This window comes from Gracilinanus agilis, chromosome 3, assembly GCF_016433145.1.
Source record: "Gracilinanus agilis isolate LMUSP501 chromosome 3, AgileGrace, whole genome shotgun sequence".
In the NCBI taxonomy this organism is placed as follows: domain Eukaryota; kingdom Metazoa; phylum Chordata; class Mammalia; order Didelphimorphia; family Didelphidae; genus Gracilinanus; species Gracilinanus agilis.
Window position 1 is genome coordinate 256,056,648 of NC_058132.1, and position 7,261 is coordinate 256,063,908.

Consider the following 7,261-nt stretch of genomic DNA (forward strand, 5'->3'; position numbering starts at 1 on the left):
TCCTTGAAGCTGTAATCTGTTTGCTTATGAGCATTTCAGGGCCTGGATTTATGCTTCTCTGTGATTGCCTAGTTTATCAGCTGATGCCAATTGAGTAAAACCCAGCTGACTAACACTGTTCAGTGCCTTTCAGTTCAGACATTCTTATACACTCTGACTTAATTACCAGAACAACATGGAGGCATTTCCTACTCCAGGAAATTAAGTATTTGTTTGTGAAGCGGGTTGATTGGCATGAACACTAATGAATCCTGTATAATTTGTACCTGAGTCCGTACATGCAGTTCTTGGGGAAATGGGAAAAAATCCTGCTGTTTCAAAATGCATTGGGAAAATTCATGATGAATAATACTCCTTATACTAGTTATATAGGTTTTAGGTTTTAAATATATATGCATATATATTTGATGTAATATCATTGAAGACAATATATTAAAAATAATTTCATGTTTAAGAGTAAAGGTAAAATGCTGTATTCTCTAAAAGTAGTAAAAAAACTAATTTCCTTCAGAAAATATTGTAGTCTGATTTAAGAACCTAGAAAGAATATGATGTAATTAAGTCATGTACCATGTTTTCAGTAAAGTTTTATTCACTAAATGCCTAACTCTAATATTTTTAGCAGTTCAGAATTATGATATATAGTTATTTTTTAAAGCAATGCCTTTTTCATTTGCTCATTCATTTATTAAGTATCCATTAAGTACCTATTATGTTCTAGGCACTGTCCTGCACACTGGGTATATAATAACAAAAATTAAATTGTCCTTGTCTTCAAGAGACACACAATCTACTACTGGAGTTGGGAGGTGGGTTTCTAATACAGAAATATTCCTTAAATTTTTTATTTTGCTTAGCTTGGACTATGTTATAAAACAGAAAATGTTCATGTCCAATTTCCCACCTTCAGAAATACTTTCTTTACCTTTACCCATGAAATGCCCATGTGCTGATGCCCTCATTGTAAGAACCAAAAACTCAATAAATAAATGAATCATTTTATTTTCATATTTTACTTCTGTGTATTTTTAGAGAAAATGTAAGTCACTACTAAATATTTTATCTTATTTCTTCGGTAAAACGAAGGCTGCTAAACATAGTTAACACAATAAATTATTCACACTTGATACATTATTGTTGTTTCTGTGTATAACATTCTCCTGGTTCTGCTCAATTCACTTTGCATCACTTCATATCATTCTTTCCAGGTGTTTTGTGATCATTTTGTTTGTCATTTTTAATGGCACAATAGTATTCCATTACAATTCCATTCCATAACTTATTACCCATTGCCCAGATGATGGGGAATTTCAAATTCTTTGGCACCACAAAAAGAGCTCGTATAAAATATTATAGAACATACAATTTCTTTCCCTTTTCCTTGAACATTTTAGGAAATAAATCTATTAGTGATATTGCTGCATCAAAAGTAGCTACAGTTTTGTAACTCTAAGTATAGTTTCAAAGACAATTTACTCTTTTTTTAAACATTTATTAATATTTATTTTTTAGAAAAGTTAACCTGGTTACAAAATTCATGCTCTTACTTTCCCCTCTCCCCCAGATTCCCCCCAATGACTGATGCGTATTTCCACTGGTAAGACAATTTACTCTTAATGAATGCAAAATTCATCATTTGGCAATAACTAATCTGATATTATATAAATGCCTGTTAGTGTAAAATTTATCTATTAAATTTGCCATCAAAATATGACAACCTGTTCAACATATAAATACACATGTAATAAACCTAAATATTTTATATGGGGAAATAAAACTATTAATGTGTGTACATAAAGTTGAATGAAAATTAATAAGTAGCCCACCTTAGTACTGTTACCTATTATGGTACAAAAGCAAGTAAATATCCAGACTAAGAAAATTGAAGTTGAACAGAGAAATCACTCATCTGTTACAAGTTTTATTGGACTGAGTCTTCTCTGAATAATAAACTGAGCTTTGAAGAAAAAGAAAAAAGTCAGGAAAGAAAGAGTCTAGTTCTTTGAAAATTATCTTCCAGATAGTTGTCAACTTGTGATCCTATCAACTCTCATCAGTTTTTTCAAAAGCACTAAACTTGTGTCACTTCATTCATCAGAGAAGTAATTAATTTTGTTTAAACTTTAATTGTGCTTGCTGTATATTTTTTGGAAAGAGAAATAAAAAAAATTGGTCCTTAAATTATTATCTTTTTGAAGCATTTGAACAAAATGACTTTTGTCTTTTGGACTGTCTTTGTCAGAGGTAAGAAAAATCAGTTTTTAGTATGTGTTTTCAGAGAATGAGAAACACAGATTCTCCCATCCCCCTCCCCTGCAAGAAAGTTGGGGAGAATCCAAAACTCAGACTGGTATCTGATCTGACTACTCTAAAAGAAATAGGTTCACTTTATAGCAGATAAAATAGTACTTTATAATTCCTCATACTCTGTCTTCCTAAAATCAACATATACTTTCTCTTAAAAGGAGACATGCACAATCGCCAGCAGATAAAAAAAATAACTTAATTGCCATATTTGTTGCCCTTTCCTTCAATGGGCATATCTTTACATTTGTTTGGTTCAGTGAAGAACAAATGCAATAGACACTGCCAGAATTAGCGTAGGTCCCAGACCTCACTGGAAAAGGTAACCATTTTAAATGAAAGCCCTAGGGGTAGGTCAGTACATGAATGAGTCATTTCTGCTGCCTTATGTGCTGAGGAAAAAAATATGAATTAGGTAGCATTAAAATCTGCAATTAAGAGATTGCTTGCAAATGGGCAGAATTTTTACTTTTACTCCTCATTTAAAAGAATAGATGGTCTTTTTAATATCTTCTCCATTCATTATTTGAACCATCTCTGGGGCCCAGGACTAGAAAGCAAATTCTGTGTTTTGATCCAGTTTAGATAACCAGCTATTTATTTTTTACATATTCTTTGGAATTTTATTGAGGAAAAATATGTGGAATATCGCTTTTGTCCCTGAAAACTGGGTGTGAGAAATAGAAACAACCAAGTTAGTTCTTTTAATGTCAGTTCAAAGCCCCAACAGAGGAGGATGATGTCAAGGAAACCAAATCTCTTCCTATTCTTATTCTTCCTTTCAAAGTCTTTTGTACTGTGTTCCAAATTAGAATAATTATGATAGAAAATTTTTTTCACATATAAATTAAGAGAAATAGATGTTTGGAGATGTGATGAATCTCAGAAGACTTGGTCATGTCTCAGATATTTGCTCCAAGGATGACAAGAGTTCTCAGGTAGTTAAGAGCAGCGCCAGCCACGGTCTACTCAAGTAGAGAGTCACAATTCAAAGTTATGTGTCTCTTTTCTTGTTATCAATAAGATTCCTCAGACCTGCTAATGATTTCTGACTTGTTTGAAGTATTTGTGTGTGTGTGTGTAAGCACCAAACACAGAATGCTGCCTTGAAAATTGTTTTTAGAATCCATTAGGCCACCTTCTTCCACATCATGATAAATATGGAAGTATATATTATGTGATAGCACATATATAATGTATATCAAAAAGCTTGCTGTCTCAGAGAAGGAGGGAGGTAAAGAATTTGAAACTCAAAATCAGAGAAAATGAATGTTAAAAATGACTTCTACATGTAATTGGGGAAAAATAAAATATTACTGAAAAAAAGGATCTGTTAGGCTTGATGCAGTCTTACTTTGTACAGAAAAACTTAATAGATCCCATTGTCATTTAGCATGGATATCCCCATTTTAATCACCCATAAACCTTTTTTACCAGTCACTGTCATAATGAAATAAAAGCAAAACATGTGCAGTAAATACACCAAATAATTTGCCCACAAACGGTTTCATGAAAATCAATTACCAAAGCAAAAGGAAACGTATCCTCAGGTGTAGAGCGATTCTGCAGAGGCCCTGGACAAACGGACTGGTTGCTTATTTTCATGGCTAAAGAATAATTGGAAGCAATTTCTTCAGATACTTATGATTTCAAGTCAAATTTAGGTTAGGATTAGATTCGGAAGACTTGAGTTGAAATCCAGGCTCAGATATTTTAGATTAGTATTGAACCCAATCTAATTCTGTGTTCTGCCTATTCTCAGCAAATAGTTGAGGTTCAATAAATAAAGCTTTTAGAATAATTCTATAACTTCTGCTTAAAGGTTTAGCACCAAACCAAGAAGAGAGGAGCTGGAGGGGATCTGAGAGGTTATACAGTCCTACTGCCTCATTTTGAAGAAGAAGAAATTGAGGTACAGAGATCTGACTGCTTAAGGTCACAAAGGTAGCAAAGGAAAGAAGCAGGATTTGACTTAAGGTCCTCTGACATCAGATCCAGAAATACCACATCCAAAATCACTATTTTCCTTTCTCTCTGCTCTTAGAGTTGGTTCTGCTTCCTATTTTTCCACCTCAAAAGCATGGATTAGGCATCTACACCTCCCTGGTTTCCTAAAATGGAACCCAACATGGGTTGGCCACTCAAGAAACAGTTTGCAGTAAGGAATGGCTCAAACAAGTTGTGACTTATGATTGTGACAGACTACTAATGTGCTATAAGAAATGATGAGCAGGTTAATTTTTTTAAAATGTGGAAATACCTACATGAAACTGTGAAAAGAGGAATGAGGAGAACCAAGAGAACATTATATACAGCTACACTTTTAATATTTGAAGAATAACTTATGAATATCTTCTTTCAGAGAAAGAAGTGATAAAGAGAAACATGAAAGACTTAGTTCATATACTTTTTTGCCAAATAATGCTTTTTTCAGTGCAGGGAAAGGAGAGAAAGAATGAGATATCTAGCAATTTTCATGTAACCAACAGACAAATATATAAATTTAAGAAAGAAGTATGTGCCAAATGGAATACAACTAAAAGCCTTTGCTGTTATTTTCTCCTTGTCTGGTTAACTCTGCAGGCATCTGGTATACTTAGCCACCATGATATTCCAGACAGAAGATGGAAACAGGACTGAGCATTTCTCTCTGGAAGCCTCCCATCTCAAAATTCAGTGGCCCCTAGTCAAGTGCTTTCATGACCTTATCCCCCACTGAGATCTGTCTGTCTCAGGTCAGCAGTTACTTCCTCTATGTCTTAATCAATGTTGTTCAGTTATTTTAGCTATGTCTATCTCAAGACCCCATTTGAGGAATTTCTTAGGATATTGTAGTGGTTTGCCATTTCCTTTTCTTTTTCTAGTGTTTTTTGCATACAAGGAAACTAAAGCTAACAGGGTTAAGTGACTTGGCCAGGGTAACACAGGTCTTTCTGAATTCAGATCCTGTACTGCATCTACTGTGCCATCTAGCTATCAGGCTTTTAATAAATACTTATTCACTAATTGAAATGGACAACATTAGAGAAAAGGAATAGGGAAGACAAACTCTATAAGCATACTTAGGATCCATCAAAAGCTCTAGGAAATCTAGGTCTGGAATCACAGGTCTAGGAAAAGGCAAACAAATTGAATGGCTCAGGAATCCATTTTCAATTTGAACCATTTGCATATTGCCCTTACTTCATGCCACCCCACATAAACCATTTAGTTAAAATCCAATTTCTTTTAAGATGCATAAAAAGTACCATTCTTCACTTCATTTCATCCTTAATTTTTTTCTTTAACATAAACAATGTATATCTTATTTCGCAACAGGAAAATAAGCATTATATGATAATACATATATAGCCTATATCATATTGTATAGCGTCTTGGGCAGGGGTCGGCAACCTTTTTGGCCATGAGAGCCATAAACGCCACATTTTTTAAAATGTAATTTCGTGAGAGCCGTACAGTGCTCACAGTGCACGCTCCTGTAACAGCGCCTGAAAAAAAATTGACTTTATGGCTCCTGCAGAAAGAGCCATATCTGGCCCTCAAAAGAGCCAGATATGGCTCAAGAGCCATACGTTGCCAACCTTTGGTCTTGGGGAAGTAGAAGGAGCTAGAAAGGGAGAGAATATGGATTACTAAATGTAAAATGAATAAGAAATATTAAAATTGCAATGTGATTAATCGACATATCATTTGGGAAAAAATTTAATACAATTTCTATGTACATCATTGAGCTAGGAACTGAGGATACAAAGTTGAAATGCACCTCAGTCTCTGGTCTAAAAGGAGTTAAAATTTTAAAGCATTAATTAGATCCTGAGGTTACTGCATCTCACAGGAGAAAAGATAATATAGATTTATAGCTAAAAGTGACTTTAGACATTATCCAGGCCAACCTCCTCATTTTATAGTTAAAAACTAAGGGCCAGGCAGGGTATAAGCTGCTCAAGGTTACACAATATCAAGTCATGTAAGTCAATAGGTGCTTCATAGAAGTTCAGAAAATGAAGACAATTTCTGAATTGGGAGTGGTCAAAGAAAATGGCATCTCATTCTGAAGCTGATTGATGATTAGGATTTCAAAAGACAGAAAGGAAGAGGAAAGGCATTTTTGGTAGGGAGAATTCTAAGAACAAAGATATAAAACCATGTTGAAGAGCTAGGGAGTAACTCAGATGGGGTCAATGTTTCACAGAATTTTGGAAGATATGATTGGAAATATAAGTTAAAGCCAAATTATGTCTCTATATTCATTTTATTATATCTGTAGTAAGAGCCCACAGTGATATTTTGAATGAGTAATGACATGACAAATACCTAAAAAGTAGTCCAGAAGCTAATAATAGTTTAGCCAAAATTTCTGATTATCTTTTACCATTTCTCCAGGTCTATTCATCTTTCTTTTATTTAATCTTTTGGCCGATGAGAGTGGGCAGGTAAGGACTATAGGGATAAAAATGAAGAAGAAATAACATTCTGAGTGTCAAATTCTGCTGTTTGAATTCTACATCCAATTGATTTGGAATGTATAAATCTTGAAATGCTTGTATTTTGTTCACTGGTCTTTCACCAATCCTAGAGGAAGCCATTGCCAACAATGATCACATTAATCACTTTTAGTTACTTCTCTGTTGGGATGGCTGTATTTGAAGAAGAGGCTATAATTGGAGTGGATATTAAAATGGCTATAGAGTTTTACCTCTTTACATGTAACGTCACAATTTTTTCAATATTTTATATTTCAGAATATCAACAGTAACACAGCTATGGCAGTACATAACTCACATATATCTTGGTTTCAAGCTAACCATGAATAAAGCCTTAAATTTTTAAATGAACAGATAATTCCAGGTAAATCTTAGTGTATTTAATTACTGCAGAAATAGCTCTGTGGTGTTCTTAGACTAATTGATATTCCTCTTTCTATTACAGACATATGAATTAACATTTCTTGAGTTGT

At 33.9% G+C, this 7,261-nt stretch overlaps 1 pseudogene; it reads right to left on the minus strand.

Moving 5' to 3' along the window:
* Nucleotides 1-3,909, minus strand: part of LOC123241455 — a 46,461-nt pseudogene extending 42,552 nt beyond the window's left edge.
* Nucleotides 3,910-7,261: the final 3,352 nt, after the last annotated feature.